The 18183-nt window shown below is 46.3% G+C and overlaps 1 protein-coding gene across 7 annotated transcripts in view; it reads right to left on the bottom strand.

Annotated features, from left to right (window-relative positions):
• TACC1 (transforming acidic coiled-coil containing protein 1) overlaps positions 1 to 17755 on the bottom strand; it is a 126571-nt gene extending 108816 nt beyond the window's left edge. For 2 of the 7 annotated variants that reach the window (XM_073018035.1, XM_073018037.1), the window contains exon 1: positions 17523 to 17613. The gene's annotated coding sequence lies outside the window, so the exon portion shown is untranslated. Of the gene's footprint in view, positions 1 to 3621; positions 3722 to 15131; positions 15256 to 17522 lie in introns of all 7 variants that reach the window. The other 5 variants (XM_037983552.2, XM_037983553.2, XM_073018036.1 and 2 more) reach the window with 5 other exon arrangements.
• Positions 17756 to 18183: the final 428 nt, after the last annotated feature.

Below are 18183 nucleotides of genomic sequence, written 5' to 3'. Positions count from 1 at the left end.
AGGCAGGAGAGCTTACACCTGTAATCCTAGCACTTTGGGAGGCTGAGGTGGGAGGATTGCTTGAAGCCAGAAGTTTAAGACCAGCCTAGGCGACATAGCAAGACCCATGTCTACAAAAAATATTTTAAAATTAGCCAATCATGCTGACTGAAGCAAAAAGATTGCTTGAGCCCAGGAGTTTAAAGCTGCAGTGAGCTGGGATCACACCACTACATTCCAGCCTGTGTGACAGAGTGAGACCTTGTCTCAAAAAAAAAACCCAGAAAACAACGCTGGGTGCGGTGGCTCACGCCTGTAATCCCAGCACTTTGGGAGGCCGAGGCAGGTGGATCACCTGAGGTCAGGAGTTTAAGACCAGCCTGACCAATATGGTGAAACCCCGTCTCTACTAAAAATACAAAAATTAGCTGGGCGTAGTGGGGTGCGCCTGTAGTCCCAGCTACTCAGAAGGCTGAGACAGGAAAATTGCCTGAACCCAGGAGGCAGAGGTTGCAGTGAGCCAAGATCACACCACTGCACTCCAGCCTGGGCTACAGAGCCAGACTCCATCTCAAAAACAAAAACAAAAACAAAGAAACAGAAAAAAACCCAGAAAACAAAAATTAAAACCCCTGCCTTTTAAGTTTCAATATCTTATTCATCTCCAGGTCAGATTTGATTAACTTTTCTCCTAAGACTATATTCCATTTTCCTGGTTTTTAAATATGTCATGTAATTTGGGTTTCAATCTTGGATATGATGAATGCTAAGTTGTGAAGATTCCAGATTCTGTTCTTTTTCTCTGACGGATGTTGTTTTTCCTCTGTTTTGCAGGTAATTTTCTTGCTGGGCCTGAACTGCAAGCTCTGTTTCTGGGGAGGCAGCTCTAGTCTGAGTGCAGATCCTTTGTCTTTTGCTGAGCTGCTTTGAGTGTATTTTGTGTATATGTGGGTCAGGGGTTGATCAGAGATTTGGCCTGCAGATGCCCTCTTTGACTCCTGCTTTTCTGGATTCCTTCATTTATTTTCAGCATTCCTGATCTCCTCACTCCCCAGAATGCATAGCCTACATGCAGCTCCATGCTAGGAGCCTGGGGCTGAAGGACTTGCTTATTTGGCTCCTCATCTTCTGTTCTCCAAGCTAACATGCAACAGCAGAGGCGATCCACTTCTGCCCTCTCTTCAACTCCTTCAGGCAGTCACTTTGTGTATCATGTCCAGATTTTAGAGTTATTTTCTGCAGGAATGGTCACAATACCCAGAATCATCTATAATAGCCAGAAGCAGAAGCCTGTATATTATTCTTATGGTCACATTCAGTTTTATCACCCACCCCCCGCCACACACACACACACACATCACAGTTGTCCTGTGTGGACTTGGACTACTTTTAAAATCAAAGAATACCGAAAATAGTTCCTATGGACCCTGATGGGCAATTTTAAGGGATACAAGCCAAAGGAATTGAGCAATGGGGGCATCATCATGTGGTTGGAATAAGTCTGTAATCTCTCTAAGTGGCAGAAGCTACTATGTCCTAGTAGCACTTCTCCCTTTCTAAGTAAAACAAACAAACCAACAAATAAACAAAACCCAACCCTGATAGCTAGGCACACAGCTATTATGAATAACACCTGCATTTTCCAGTCTCCATTACACCTAGGTTTGGCCACGTAACTAGGTTCTAGTCAATGGGATGAAAATAGAAGTGTCAGGCTGGGTGCGGTGGCTCATGCCTGTAATCCCAGCACTTTGGGAGGCTGAGGCGGGTGGATCACCTGAGATCAGGAGTTCGAAACCAGCCTGGCCAACAGGGTGAAACCTCATCTCTACTAAAAATACAAACAAGGAAAAAAGAAATAGAAGTGTCAAGTTCAACTTCCAGGAACTATCATGAATGGGGAATGCAGAGGTGAGCCCTTTCTTGGTCTTTTCTTCTCCCTGCTGGCTGTGATGCTGACAGGATCGCCGAATTCAAGCAGCCACGTGTTATTTTTCAAGACCTGTCGAGGGCATTAGTGAGAAGGGGGATAGAGTAGAACAAGGAGTCTGATCTGTAACTGACTGTGACCAAGACATAACTCACTACCTTCGGACCAGCCATCAAGCAGCTGTGATTAATCTTGAAGTACAAGCCATGTGCTGAGGTTAAAGGAGGCTGAATGCCTGAAACCATGGAGGCCCTGAACCGGCCCTAGCTCGTCCACCCGGAATTCTTTTTTGTTTTGTTTTAACAGGGTCTCACTCTGTCGCCCAGGCTAGAGTGCAGTAGCTCACTGCAACCTCCAACTCCCGGGCTCAAGTGATCCTCCTGCCTCAGCCTCCCAAATAGCTGAGACTATAAGCATGAGCCATTAAGCCTGGCCCAGATTTCTTTTCTGTGAGAGAAAAATAAACATATATATCATTTAGTCACTATTACTTTGAGTTTCTATAACAGTCAGCCAGATCAAATCCTAATTAATACTCATTATTAAATTGGGGCAAAAAAAAAGTACCATTATCTTGTAGTCAAGCCACCTGTACCTGGAAGAACTGTATTTCTTAGCAGCCTTGCCAGCAATCATTTCACCCTACTCTATAGGTAAGGAGTGCTCTGTAAACTAGCCCTAACCGTAATACTGCCCAGGCTGAAAATTCAGCTGCAGCTGAAAATGTCTGTAAAACTGCCCCCCAGCCATTTTTATCAAGCAAATCCATCCCCTGTCCCAAATACATTTCCTCTTATATTTCTTCTGGCAGAATGTTTCCTTTCTCTTCCTCCTCAAGGCTGCCTGAGTTATTCATTCATTCATTCATTCAACAAATACATACTGAATGCCTACTTTGATGTCTGTCTTACGCTGAATTCATCTTTGCAAAAATGAGGGCTGAGGTAAGAGTTTTTTGGGGCCTGCTACCAGCCTCAGGATGAACCTCTTGCAAATCTGTACCCTAACCCACTTCACATTATTGTTTTGCCACTGCCTAAACAATGAAAAATCAAAACTAAGAAACTGACTCACGGAACAGAGCTGGAAAGGCCCTCAGAGGCCATGTAGTTCCACCTTCTTTCATTCACACAAGTAAAGAAGTAAGTCGGTCGGGTGCAGTGGCTCACGCCTATAATCCCAGCACTTTGGGAGGCCAAGACGGGTGAATCTCGTGAGGTTAGGAGTTCGAGACCAGCCTGGCCAACATAGTGAGACCCTGACTCCAGTAAAAATACAAAAATCAGCCGGGTGTGGTGGTGTGTGCCTGTAGCCCCAGCTACTTGGGAGGCTGAGGCAGGGGAATTGCTTGAACCCAGGAGACGAAGGTTGCAGGGAGCTGAGATCGTGCTACTGCACTCCAACCTGGGCGACAGAGTGAAACTCTGTCTCAAAATAAAACCAAAACAAACAAACAAAAAAAGAAGTAAGTAAATTTATTCTATGCAGCAGAAGTAGAGACTTGCCCAAGTTATAGCTAGTAGCAAAGCCAGAACCAGGACTCAGCTTTCATCACTACCACCCAGTCCTTTGTTCTTTCCTCGATCATTATTTCCTTCATTCACACTTAATCCAAATACAAAGATTACACATCTGTTATTTTTCACCAGAAAATAAAAATTTTTACATTAAAATCCATCCCAGGTATATTCAATGTCAAAGAAAAGAATTACCTTTGATGGTTTGTCTTTGCATTTGATCTCAGTGTGCTTGAAGAGTAAACATGCCAGCAATCAAGACTAGGACCTTTCTCTGGCCTTGGAACCCTTGGGACTGGAAGAGAATTAAGTCAGGTGGGAGTCACATGCTTAATCATAAGGCAAGTTTCCAGTGCAAGTTTCCAACCTCTTGCCTAAGGCTCACTTTCAGAAATTCCTCTGCAGTTCTACCAGCCACTCTGCGTGTCACTGTTCTGTAACACTTTGTGCTAGCAATGCTGAATTCTGGCAAAAAAGAAAAAAAGTCTTTATTCCTCCATTTCAAGGTGATGCAACTGTCACCTATAATAAGTAGGAGGTTTCCAGAAGAGAACTCATGCTTCAGACCTGTGACGCTGCTTCCCTGCTGTGAAAACAGCTGCCAAGTGTACAATGTCAGTCTGTATTTTCAGGGAGAGGAACAAAAGCATTTGTTTTTATAAACTTCTTGTGTTTTGTTCCATTTACTTGTCATTTCTTTTCATATATAATGGTTCAGGGACAGTGTGCCCTTTCTGAGATTTTTATTGATTAAAAACAACAACAACAACAACAAAGACAGGCTATTTTTTATTCCCTGGCAGTATTTTAGTCCCTGGCAGAGACAGAGTCTACCTATAATTCAAACATCCTGGACCCAGTAACCGCAAGTATCTTCTTGGAATATTGACTCTTTGTATTGTTTTGGGTCTCATCTAATTTTGCAGTTGTGAGCTGGTGCAGTGTTTGAGTATTGAAACATGGATTCCAACCCCACAGTCTCGTGTGGAAGGGCAGAGCAGGAGGAATTCATCCATCAATACTTTATTTCCACTCACTAACCCAGCAGGTTCTGGCTTTAGTCATTCCACTGAGAAATGACAAAGCAGACAGAAAAACCAGGAGACTGCAAGAATCCTGAGGGCCTGGGTTCAAAGAAGCTCTTTAATTTGTGAGCCTTTGGAATTAAAATCAGTATGCATGTTTCACTGTGTAAAATTAACAGCATGGGCCAGGTGCGGTGGCTCATGCCTGTAATCCCAGCATTGTGGGAGGCAGAGGCAGGCAGATCACCTGAGGTCAGGAGTTGAGACCAGCCTGGCCAACATGGTGAAATCCCATCTCTACTAAAAATATAAAAAAATTAGCCGGGCATGGTGGTGGACGCCTGTAACCCTAGCCACTTGGGAGGCTGAGGCAGGAGACTTGCTTGAACCTGGGAGGTGGAGGTTGTAGTGAGCAGAGAACATGCCACTGTACTCCAGCCTGGGCAACAGAGGGAGACTCCGTCTCAAAAAAAAAAAAAAAAAAAAAAATTGTAGCATGAATATTTTTTTAAATGCCCTGGCTGAGCAAAACAATCAAGGTCTATGAGGCCTGAAAATGCTTCAAAACAGAAGCAAACATTCAAAGGAAATCTCTAAAGGCAGACAAAGTAAAATAAAAGGTTCTTTTGGCTTAGAAGTCAAGACTGTCCCTAGAGGCCATATAGTGACTTTAGGATACTCACGAGCCAGAGAGAGCTGCCAAGGTACAACAAAACACAACGGGCTTTTAACCTTAAGCAGGTTAAATACAAGGAAGAATAAGCACAGATAGAACACAACATCAGAGCCATGCTTTCTTCGAGAGGTCTGAAAGTTTTCCATCTTCCTGCGGAGAAAGATTAGAATTGCACTAAAATGACTCTGCGCCTGCAAATGAAAATCCAGGAGCGCTATAAGAATGAGAGTTAAGAGGGAAGAAAATAAAAGGATGGTACCTGCCAGGCGTGGTATACGCATAGATCAGTAGGGAGTGCTGTTTTGCTGTTTGCACATTCCACAGGGAGGAGACATTTCAGACAAAGATTTGGTTTTTGAAGTCTTAGCTTAGAATGTTTCCATTTTCTTGCTCATCGTCACAAACTTTTTATGCACATTCAACTCCTTGATCTGTATTGCTATGGATACTGTAACCACTTTCTTGAGCATTTGGGATCAAAAAGGTGCAGGCAACCCTAGACTCTGTCTTCTGGCTTCTCTGGCCCTCCAATAATGCTCCCTGGGGAAAAGGAGGTGTTCTAGCCTACCTCTAGGACGCAGCAGAGCATAAGATAATTAGTGCAAGAAGGGAAGCAAAGGCTAAAGGGGGCTGAATGTGCGGAATGGAATGGCTGGGTCACCTGGATTGAAGCAGGCTGAAGGTGACCAATGGGATCATCTGGTCCCAAATCCCACCTGATGGAGGAATCCTCTGCTCAAGATTCCTGACCAGTGGCCAGCCAACCCCTGCTTGGAATCCTCAGAGATATTTCTGGCACACCCAGAGTTACAGCACTCAGATCTCTCTCCAAGAAAGGACTTAGCAAGCCAGCTTCAAGACATGTGGTTAGCTGAGAACCTCCAGCTGTTAGTGCCTTCTGGGTCTGTCTCTTCTCTTGAGCTGAAATCAGTCTTCTCTGGCAGCCCCCAAACAATGACTGAGCAAGGCAGTAGGATAAAGTCCTGGCCACTGCTGCCCAACAGGGTACTCCTCTAAGGGCCAAGCCTTGCTATGGTGCTCCCCATGGGGCAGGCAGAGACTTTGTTTTTCCTGCATCACAGCCTGAAGGCTCTATTATCCAATCCTGCTTTCCGTCCTTCTCCTCCGCTAGGTGTTACACCTCAGTAAGCCTTAATAGGTGAACCACAGGGGATTTTTAGGATGTGAAACTGTTCTATATGATATTGTAATGGTGGAAACAGAACACTATACATTTGTCAAAACACATAGAACTTCACAGCACAGAAAGTGAACTTTTATGTATGCAAATCGAAGAAAAATCATTTAGGCATTCAGAGGAAATGCAGATGAAATGCAGACTCTGACAAAACAATCTAACTGTATTACAAATGTATAAAACAACCTCACTGAAGATGGTGTAGGGAAAAACTGTTGACCTAAGTAACTTTAGGAATGAGTGGAGTCTGTTAAGATGAAAGGTGAAAGAAACTGTACATAAGCACTGTCATCTAGTTGATAAAGTTGTTTCTCATGGGGATCCATGTTAACAACTCTAATGCCACTATATGTGTACATTGCAGTTGAACAATTGAGTGGATGAATGGCAGATGGTGGGAGCCAGGTTTCAGGTCGTAGTGGAAAGTTACAGGTAAGCAAGGGGAGGTCTAGAGTGACCCATATGACAATGAACTAGAGTTGCAGACATCAGTATGAATTCATGTTTAGCTTAAAATAGATACAGATGGCTACACATAGAAGTCAACACACACGGGCTGGGTGCAGTAGCTCACGCCTGTAATCCCAGCACTTCAGGAGCCCGAAGCACGCAGATCACGAGGTCAGGAGTTGGAGACCGGCCTGGCCAACATGGTGAAACCCCATCTCTACTAAAAATACAAAAATTAGCCATGCGTGGTGGCAGGTGCCTGTAATCCCAGCTACTCAGGAAGCTGAGGCAGGAGAATCGCTTGAACTTGGGAGGCGGAGGTTGCAGTGAGCCGAGATCGTGCCACTGCACCCCAGCTTGGGCGACAGAGTGTGACCTCCATCTCAAAAAAAAAAAAAAAAGAAGTCAGCACACACACATATATCTCCTTGCCCTATCTGCTGAGAGGGCCTAGAACCAATGGCACCCCAGTATCAACAAGCACGTCTAGTACCAAGATTTTGGTTTTCAACATCATGCACCAGTGAAAGGAACCACGGATACTTGAAAAAATGGCTGACTCTAGGACTTGGTCAGGGAACATGTAAGATGAGCCTGGAGTATCTTGTAGCACCAGAAGGTTAAAAAAAAAAAAGGGCTCAAAATACAAATACAACACCAAGACCCACAATAATGGGGTCTAGCCAAATGAGAGAGTGCTCAATGGGCGAAGCTGGAACAATTTGAGCAACAAAACTAATAAATCAGTATTTGATTATAACCCAAAGTATTAAAAGAAATCCATGAGTCCCTACAAATATAAGTTAATGATTAAACAAATAAATAAATGAAGAGAAGAGACAAATGTCCATGATGGAATTCCAAGTAATTTATGTAGCCAGGCATGGTGGTTCACACCTATATAATCCCAGCACTTTGGGAAGCTGAGGCTCCACTGTAGCCTCAACCTCCCAGGCTCAAGTGATCCTCCCACCTGAGCCTCCCAAGTAGCTGGGACTACAGGCATTTGACACCACACCCGACTAATTTTTTTTTTTTTTTTACATTTTGGAGAGATGGGGGTTCTCACTATATTGCCCAGGCTGGTCTTGAACTCCTAGCCTCAAGGGCTCCTCCTGCCTCAGCCTCCCAAAGTGTTGAGATTACAGGTGTGAGCCACCACACCCAGCCTCTTCTAATCTTCACAAAAATTGTGCTCTGTGAGTCAGGAACTACAAGAAGATCTCTAGAATATCATTACCTCCCTTAAAGAATGGTTCCCAGGCTGGGCACGGTGACTCATGCCTGTAATCCCAGCGCTTTGGGAGGCTGAGGTGGGCAGATCACCTGAGGTCGGGAGTTTGAGACCAGCCTGACCAACATGGAGAAACCCTGTCTCTACTAAAAATACAAAATTAGCCAGGCATGGAGGCACATGTTTGTAATCCCAGCTACTTGGGAGGCTGAGGCAGGAGAATGGCTTGAACCCAGGAGGCGGAGGTTGCGATGAGCCAAGATCATACCATTGCACTCCAGCCTGGGCAACAAGAGTGAAACTCCATCTCAAAAAGAAAGAAAGAAAGAAAGAAAGAAAGAAAGAAAGAAAGAAAGAAAGAAAGAAAGAAAGAAAGAAAGAAAGAAAGAAAGAGAGAGAGAGAGAGAGAGAGAGAGAGAGAGAGAGAGAGAGAGAGAAAGAAAGAAAGAAAGAAAGAAAGAAAGAAAGAAAGGAAGGAAGGAAGGAAGGAAGGAAGGAAGGAAGGAAGGAAGGAAGGAAGGAAGGAAGGAAGGAAGGAAGGCTCCCAATCTGAGCTCTATTGTCTAGATAGGATCTAGACAGAGGGACTGTTGTCTTCTCTGGCATATTCTTCTACCACCATGCCCTATTTGGGAGGTGGATTTGCTCAAGCAGCAGTGAGACAATGCTTTTCCTGGTGTTCTCCAGCCAGGGACCATCACACTGGCCAGTGCTGAGATAAGGAGCCTGTGGCAGAAGCTAAGCCAGTTGCCTCACTAAGCACTGTTGCTCCCCTGCCTGGCCTCCACGGCAAGACTTTCTCCATGGAGGAAGCTGCGTGTGGCTTTCTGTTCCAGCCCAGTCTCCTGATCTCATCGAGAACTGACACTGTGAGTGGCACTGAGCAAAGCCACCGTCCCCAGCGTTGTTTCTTCTTTCATGCTGCATCACAGACTTGACATCGAGTACATTCCCACTACTTTTCAGTAAATGAAACTGTTGGGGGTAGAATTCCTGCAAAGAATTCTCATAGACTGCTGGGGAGGCGGCCAGGTGGTGAGAAGCCGTGATAGGGAGGCACGGCAGAGAAGTCCTTAGATTGAGTGCCAAGACTTCTGTTTTAGTCTGGGCCTTGTCGCTGACCAGCTGCGGGTAAGGAAATTCCCACTCCAGGACTAATTTTCCCCGCCTGGTAAAGGAGGTGGCAGAGCTAGGTCGTTTCTGAGGGCCTCCCAATTTTTGTTCTCTAGGATCCAACCCTTGAGTCAAATGACTTCCACGCCCTAAATGATCCCAGGCTGGGCCCTTCCACAATTTTTGTGTCCTTATCGCAGCCCACTATGTTGTCTTTGCCTGGTGACAAAACAGCTGACTTCAGAATGGGACCGTCACAATGATATCTGGCTGCCAGCCACCAAGATAAGAGAATTAGAGAGTTTGGAGCTGAACAGAATCCTCAGAAATGTGTCTCCCCCCAGGGACTGGTCACTACTTTTGTCAAGCATAAGGGTGTCATTAGAGATGTCCTGAGGGAACTCTGATGTGCCTCTCTTACCCTCTGCAGGAGGCTGAATAATGACTTCAAATTTATCAGTTCCTAATCCCTGGAAACTGTAAAAGTTATCGTTATCTTATTCTTTTGTTTTGGAGACAGAGTCCTGCTCTGTTGCCCAGGCTGGAGTGCAGTGGTGCAATCATAGCTCCCTGCACCCTTGACCTCCCGAGCTCAAATGATCCTCCCACCTCAGCCTTCCAAGTAGCTGAGACTACAGCCATGTGCCACCACGTCTGGGTAATTTTTTTCTTTTTGGTAGAGACAGGGGTCTCACTGTGTTGCCCAGGCTAATCTCGAACTCCTGGGCTCAAGCAATCCTCCTTCTTCCGCCTCTCAAAGCACTGGAATTATAGGCATGAGCCACCGCACAGGCATGAGCCACAGTGCCCAGCCAGGTTATCTCATTTGGAACAATATTTTATTATTTGTAAATATCTTACTGTATTTGCTAACGTGATGAAATTAAGGATTTCTGAGAGAAGGAGACTATCCTGAATTATCTGGGTGGGCCTTAAATGCAACCCAAAGCATCATTATACAAGAGTGGCAAAGGAAGATTTCATACATGTGATGTCACCACGGAGGTCAACATCAAAGGGATATGGTCACAAGTCAAGGAATGCTGGCAGCCACCAGACACCAAAAGAGGCAAGGGACAAGGACCAGATGATTTCCTGGAGCCACTGGAGGGAGTACCGGCCAGTCAACTCCAGTTCTCACCTCCAGAACTGGGAGAGAATGCATTTCTGGTTTTGTTCTGTTTTAAGCTACCTTGTACGTGGTCATTCGTTAGAGCAGCCGCAGGAAACTAACACACCCTCTTCCTAAATTTCAGGGACATCTTCCTTTCCTACAGATTTTCTCTTTTAAGCTAACAAACAAAGCTACCTCTCAGGTGGGTCAGGATCCATTCTGTCAGTCAGGATCAGGATCCCAGCAAGTAACACTCTTTGACTCGAGGGTTTAATAAAGGGACCATTTACAAAGGTCTGAGGAGGGTTTGGGAGGCCACAGGAAACAGCAGCGTAGCCCAGGGCTGCCCAGTGTAGGAGATGCTGTCATTGCCTTAGGCCTGAAGGGTCAGCGGAGAGAGTTGAGTGCAGGGGGCGGTTGCTGACAGGAGTCCTGGCCTTCAGTCAGGGGACACCACCAGCCCATGGAAGCAGCAGGAAAGGAAGAAGTGGACTAAATCCTCCATGGCACACTCCCCTCCCTCTCAACTTACCTGCAGGTGCCCTCCTCTGGCTAAATCTACCTGGAAGCCAGATGTAAGGGTGCCAGTCTGGCCAGCCTCACAGCATGGGTGGAAAATGGTGGAGAGTGATTGCTAAGGCCAAATGGAAAAATCCAGCACCCATGTAACTTTAGCTTCCTCTCAAGACTCTCCATACAACCAGTTTAGTTTCAAGAAATAGAAGGACCCCTGGACCTTGCTCTGTGACCCAGAGCAACTCCCCACCTCTCTGAGCCTCTTTTTCCAAAGCTGTGAACTGAAGGGTTTCGAATAGACAGTAAGATCCCTTTCAGCTCTGGTGTTCATGATTCTACAAGCAGATCTCATGCTTTTTCCCAGGCTCGGCTGATGCATGCCTCAAGTCCTGACAGCTGTGTATGAACTAAGATACATCTATCCAGGCCTCTCTTTTCCATGACGTATCCTTGCATCTGAACAAGCACGTGCGGTGCCTGCTGGAAATCCAGCCACTCCAAGGAAGAGAGCAGGCTGTGTTCTCACGTGGTATGCAGACACACAGGCGTGCTGGAAAAGGAAACATGAGACTACGAAAACCAGACCGACCCTGGAGAGCCAGCTGCGAGACAAGGAGACAGGCATAAGGCAAGCCACTCCCCGCCAGGCTGCGTCAGCAGGCGGCGGGCACCCCTGGTTGTTCCCGCAGGAAACTCTAGGGGGCATCGCAGCTAACTATGGCTGGTGCAACCCTCAGGCTGGCCAGCAACGCGACTGCCAGGCCCGGCAGGCCAAGCAAAGCCTTGGCTGCCAGCAGCCATGCAGATGGTAATGATTAACCAGAAAGTCAAACTATGGAAAGTTCCAAGGGCTAGGAGAGTCCCTCGTTGCATAATAAACATACCAAGCCCTCCCTGCCACCTTGAGGCATTTTGTTCTGTATTGTGTCTGCTTTTGCAACTCTTCCTTTCTGCTTGTATCTGTCTGGAACCTCCTTTTAAAAATACAGGCTTATGGCCGGGCGCGTGGCTCACACCTATAATCTCAGCATTTTGGGAGGCCAAGGAGGGCGGATCACCTGAGGTCAGAAGTTCAAGACCAGCCTGCCTGGCCAACATGGTGAAACCCCATCTCCACCAAAACTACAAAAATTAGCTGGGTGTGGTGGCAGGTGCGTTTAATCCCAGCTACTCAGGAGGCCGAGGCAGGAGAATCACTTGAACCTGTGAGGTGGAGGTTGCAGTGAGTCGAGACCGCACCACTGCCCTCCAGCCTGGATGACAGAGCAAGACTCTGTCTCAAAAAAAGAAAAAAAAAAAAGACTGAAGTTAAAGAAGAAGGTATCTGGTGTCTTCATTTGCCTCTAGAAGACTGAAAGTGCAGAAGGTGTGGAAGCCCTCCCCTCTCTGCCATCCCCTAAATCTTGGGGGACCTGGGATGAGCAACAGGTTTCCCTTCCTTTCCCCAGTTCCCCTACTTATTAAACTAGGACCCTGCGCAATGACTGATGGGCCATGAATGAGAACGGTTTACAGTGCATTATTTGAGGCAGGGACATCTAAGGAGGACCCGAATTCCAACATGTTAAAAAACTCTCCCAGAACTGCTGATTCCTAAATTCCATTGTCCTCTTGTTTCCAGCAAAATAATTTGATTCTTGTTATAAACACGCCCACGCTTGACCAGTGTATGTTTTAAGGTTGTCCGGTGAATTAAGAGCCTCGAGGCTTTCCTGGAGGTGAGGAAGGAAGGGGAGCCTGGGAGAGGCTGGGAATGGGGTGGGAGAGGGGCCACCAAGAAAAAGGACAGAGGGAGAGGGCTCTGGGCACCCAGGAAGAACATCACACCCACTTCCTACTGCTGCCGGGCGCTGTCCCCGCTGAGCTGGTGCTAGGAATTGTTCGGAAAATTCAGGTAAGCAGCCTCTCTGTGAAGGAACACAGCAAGAGCCTGCGGTCCGGACCTCAGACCATCAGAAAGGAGAGTGCCTTTCCCGCCAGGGAACAGATAACCACAGTGGCATGGGGCAAGGGGTTTCCTGGGAATCTCCCTGCCCTAAGTGCATCTCCCCTAGTCACTGTCACACTGAAGCCTAAAAGTCCCCCAAGGGAGCTACACCAGTGTGTGAATTCATTGATTACTTTCAAACAGTGCTAAATATCAAGTGCTGGTTAAAGGGGGTTCTAATGGACCAAAATAAACAAAAAAGAGAATCAATTCTGGGTATGACAGACGGAGGGTATTTATTGCAGAACGGGGCTTGGTGGGAGTCCACAGCTGGGATTGTCTCTGTGTTGTCAGACCGTGACTGAGATGTCTGGAAAAAAGAAAAAGATATCCCTGCCTGGGATGAGCAGGGAAGCCTCTGGGAGAGCACAGAGAAAGGTGAAGAAGGCAACTTGCTTTACGATTTTACCCACACCTGGAGCTGCCTGGAACAGTTTCCTTGCTCAGATGCAATGACGCCGTGCATCTCCTGTCCCGTGCCCTCTGAATCTTCCAAACTCTGCTATCCAAAATGCCCAAGTGTGTTTTGCCCAGACTAGCGCTGTGCACATGTTGCAAGAGTTATGACTGTTGTTTATCAGCTTCTATGTGCCGTACTCTTCAAACAGACACAAATGGAATTATTAGATTTACTAGAACTATAATGTTGGGTTTAAATACTCATACCCAAATTAGATAGTCCTAAATTAGAATGCCAACTCCAGCGCTTACTAGCTATCTGCTTTTGTGCATATTATCTCCTTCTCTAAACCTTGCTATCGTTATTTGCAAACCGGGGATGATAATAGTATTCACCTGACAGGCGGCCATGAGGCTTAAACAAATGAGGTGATGCACGGGAAGCACTTAGCACAATGCCTGGGTCGTAGTAAGTGCTCAGTCAATGTCAGCCATTGATTTATTTCTCATCTACTTCTACTTCAAGTAAAAATTGGCAAACTAGTTTGGATTACATTATACATGTAATCCAGACTCAGGCCGAGCTCACAAATTTGTTCTTTGAAAAAACCACAGAATTCTTTTGTAAGTCATGATCTACTTTTGTTGTTGTTGGTTTAAATCAGCTACATTTAGCTCTTAAATTTCATATCTCAGTTGGAAATCCTAAAGTCATCCTTCCAAAAATACAAGTGGTTCAGCCAATGACATTGATTTAAAAAAAGAGAGAGAGAGAAGAAAAAACCATATTTTTGCTTTTGTATAACATTAGGTCAGAGGTGGGGCTCATTTCCACAACTACAAAGCTAAATAAATTACACTTATACCATTTTCCTTTCCTTTCCTTTCCTTTCCTTTCCTTTCCTTTCCTTTCCTTTCCTTTCCTTTCCTTTCCTTTCCCTTTCTTTCCTTTCTTTTCTTGTTATTTTGAGACAGAGTCTCACTTCGTCACCCAGGCTGGAGTGCAGTGTTACAATCTTGGCTCACTGCAACCTCCACCTCCTGGGCTTAAGCAATTCTCCTGCCTCAGCCTCTGGAGTAGCTGAGATTACAGGCACCTGGCACCACACCCAGGTAATTTTTGTATTTTTAGTAGAGATGGGGTTTCACCATGTTGGCCAGGCTGGTCTCAAACTCCTGGCCTCAAGTGATCTGCCTGCCTTGGCCTCCCAAAGTGCTGGGATTATAGGCATGAGCCACCACGCCCAGCCTACACTTACTTCATTTAATGCAAGGATGTGATTTGGCAATGCCAACCCTAAAGACTAGTTTTTGTTGTTGTTGTTGTTTTCAGTTTTATCTCTGGAAGAACAGATAGGCTCTTCCCTGAAGGTCCTAGGCTATCTCCCAGGGTCCTTCCTAGCTGCGGTCCAAGCACAATCCTCTCCCCAGCTCAAACTGAAATTACATTGTATTTGTTGGTGTCCATTTTATAGTTTCAAATACCAGTTACTTCTTATTTCCAGACTGCCCCCAAGCTACTTTTCCTTGGGTTAACACAACAACCTCTTTTACACATAACATATTTATTGAATGTTTTCCATATGCCAGATGCAATTCTAAATGCTTCATGTGGATTAACTGATTTTATCTTTGTGATATCTTGGTGAAATAGGTACTGTTGTTATCATCTTTCTCCAGAGGATATTATTTTTGAAGAAACTGAGGCACACAGGTTTGTATAATTTGCCCAAGATGACCAAGCTAAAATGTGGCAGAGCTGAGATGTGAACCCAGGCAGTCAGGCTACAGAGCCTGGCACTTTCCCATTGAACCTTACCACCTCAGTAGGGCACAGTGGCTCACGCCTGTAATCCTGAAACTTTGGGCAGCTGAGGCAGGAGGATCGCTTGAGACCAGGAGTTCAAGACCAGCCTGGGCATCACAGGGAGACCCCCATCTCTACGCAAAAAATAAAAAATTTTTAAAAATTGCCAGGCATGGTGGTGCATACCTGTAGTTTCAGCTCCTGGGGAGGCTCAGGTGGGAGAATCACTTGCGCCCTGGAGGTTGAGGCTGCAGTGAGCTAGGATTATGCCACTGTACTCCAGCCTGGATGACACAGCAAGACCCTGTATCTAAAAAATAAAACAAACAAACAAAAACTATACCAACTCTCAGAGAAAAAAGTGATGTTTATCAGGGATGCAGTTTGGACAAGAATCCTAACTCCACTTATTCTTAGGAGCACTCTTCCTTCCCACAGAACATTCCGTCCTGGCCCTGTGACCCTGCTCCTCCTAGCCTATTCTCAGGGGCATTCTTGAACAAAATACAAAAAAGCCACACTCACAACAATGTCCTTCTTCTGTCAAGCAGGGCTGCAAAAATATTCAAGGCAGTGTGGCTCAGACTCAGGGGGAGGATCCCCAGCCCCACCTTCACCATTAAGTGGCCGGGTGCCCTCAAGCCAGTCACTCAGTGGCTCTTCCTTTCCACTCCACACAGCAGAGTGGGGGTCATGCCAAAAGCTACCTTACAGGGCTTTGTGAGGATTCCATGAGCTCATCTGTGTAATGTGCTCAGCCCCATGCCTGGCTCAGTAAGTAATCTGATACCGTAAAGGAAGATCAATAATTAGCTGTTACAATTATTGATCACATAGTTCATAACCGTGAGCACAATTAGAAGGACAAATTCAGAAAAGACTTGGAGAAAGAGGCTGAGTTGTATTATCAGCTCTCTGGGGCTCTGCCCCTTGTCTGTCCCTGCACAGGAGGTCAGGTGCCTGAGATGGAACAGCTCACTCACTGAGCCTGGTTGGCACTCCCACCTCCAGCAGGTTCCCCAGGGCAGAAGGCAATCATTAAAGGAGGCAGATGGGAGGACCGAGTAAGAGCCTAGACAGGGGGAAGCTAAAAATCCCTCCGTCAATCACCTTTGTTCCATAAGCAGTCATTTTCAGTCTAGGCAAAGCACTGCTTATTGCAGGTCAGCAGTTCTGCAAATTGTTTTAAAAGCATACTTTTAACTGGGAACCTCGACATAAAAGTCAGGTAAGGATGGAGCTACTTTGTTGGAAGTGGGAAGAGGAGTTGCCCCCAGGCTCCACGGTGAACGCCACAAAGGGGACATGCATCCCTTCCCACGAGCAAGGATGTCCTTAGATCACAAGATATTTTCTTTTCTTTTTCTTTTCTTTCTTTTTTTTTTTTTTTTTTTTTGAGACAGAGTCTTGCTCGGTTGCCCAGACCGAAGCGCAGTGCTGTGATCTCAGCTCACTGTAACCTCCACCTCCCGGGTTCAGGTAATTCTCCTGCCTCAGCCTCCTGAGTAGCTGGGATTACAGGTGCCTGCCACCATGCCCAGCTAATTTTTATATTTATAGTAGAGATGGGGTTCCACCATATTGGCCAGGCTAGTCTCAAACTCCTGACCTCAAGTGATCTGCCCACCTCAGCCTCCCAAAGTGCTGGGATTACAGGTGTGAGACACTGTGCCCAGCCACACAAGATGTTTTTTAAGTTCAAAAGCCATTTTCTAAGAGAAACAAATGTATATAATAAACGTGAACCCAGCTGAGTAGTCCTTATGCAGAAGCCATGCTGAGTTCTCTGAGCAGGTCCAATGTCAGCACGTGTATTGCCAAGGCTGGCCTTCCAGAGACCCACTGCTGGGAGCCCGTGCCTCACGAAGGCAAGGGCTACACGCAGGTTACTGGGTAGACCAGTTAGCTTTGCCCCAGACAGAAACGTTTTAGACAGCACCTGGGTTCTGTCCATAAACGCAGGGCACTGATGCTCAAGAGCCCTGACCAGGGTCTGTGCCACATCCCTGCACCCAGAGAAACAACTCAAGATAGTTGTCTCCAAGGCAATGGGTGGAAGGAAAGGAGGGAGAGAGCATCTGGGCCAGAAGAACACATGGCCTAGGTCCCGGGAAACAGCCGCGCCCAGCTCACCGTGGTGAGAATGCTTTTCCCAGCCCTGTCCCCTTCTCACTTCTCCCCGAATCTATTCCCAGATGAAGGTATTTATGACTGCTCCTAGGCATTTCAGGGGCGGAAAGAAAAAAGAAGAAAAGAGAACAGAGAAGCAAAGGGAAAAGAAAAGAAAAGAGAAAAATCAGGGATTCACAATATTTACTTCCTAGAATTCTGCCTTTCAATACCTCCCACACGAAACAAAATATGTGGTTCCAGAGACCCAAGAATTAAAGTTCAACTTGGAAAGAGAGAGGGAAAAGGAATGCCTGAACTTATTCCAGATTCGTGGCCAGTCCACCCACCACCCAGTGCATACCCAAGCGAGGGAAACACCTCAGCCCTGGGCTTAAAGGACGAGTACCTCGTTTTGCTCAATAAGTGTGAAGTGGCCTCAGGAACGTGCAGTCCCCAGTTTCCTACCTCTTCGGCGGGGGTCCCCAGAGTGGGTCCCCAGGGTCGCTCCCCTCTCCCTTCTGCACCACCTGCTACCGCTGATTTGGCATCTCTCCTGGGGAAGCCGCGGGGCGATCAGGGAGGAGTTTCGAGGAAGGAAGGGGTGGGCATGGTCTCCCAACCAAGCACTTGGTTCCAGGGAAAAGGATGTTTTGTAACTTTCAGCTTGAATTTCCAGAGGCAGAACAGGAAATGTCCACGGGGCTGGAGCTCAAGTGCGAAGTCAGCCGGGGCTCCGGCTCCTTTCCGAGGGGCGCTTCCTACGTGCTCCCGACGCTGGCCCTGTCTGGAATTTAAAGCTACGTCTGAATTCTGGTGCCTTTCCCCCTCTTACTCCTTCCTCTAGCACTTCTTCTTCTTCTTCTTTTTTTTTTTTCTTAATGGAACGTCAGCTTCGTTCCTGACATGCTGGAAAAAGTTTCTTTTGCTTCAACTTGGCTCAGAAACATCCTCTCCTTGTGAGAGTATTTCTCCTATTACAAAGTTCAGTTTAAAAAAAGAGAGTTGTTTTGCCAACTTTTGTACTGAGAACATTTTTGACGGATTTTTCCCCCCGATCGCTTGGATTCCAAGAAACATACACACCCACATCCCTCTGTTTTTTGTTTTTTCTCCTCCTAACTGAAAA

The sequence above is a fragment of the Chlorocebus sabaeus genome, chromosome 8 (assembly GCF_047675955.1).
Source record: "Chlorocebus sabaeus isolate Y175 chromosome 8, mChlSab1.0.hap1, whole genome shotgun sequence".
Lineage (NCBI taxonomy): Eukaryota > Metazoa > Chordata > Mammalia > Primates > Cercopithecidae > Chlorocebus > Chlorocebus sabaeus.
This window is presented reverse-complemented; position numbering and strand designations above follow the sequence as displayed.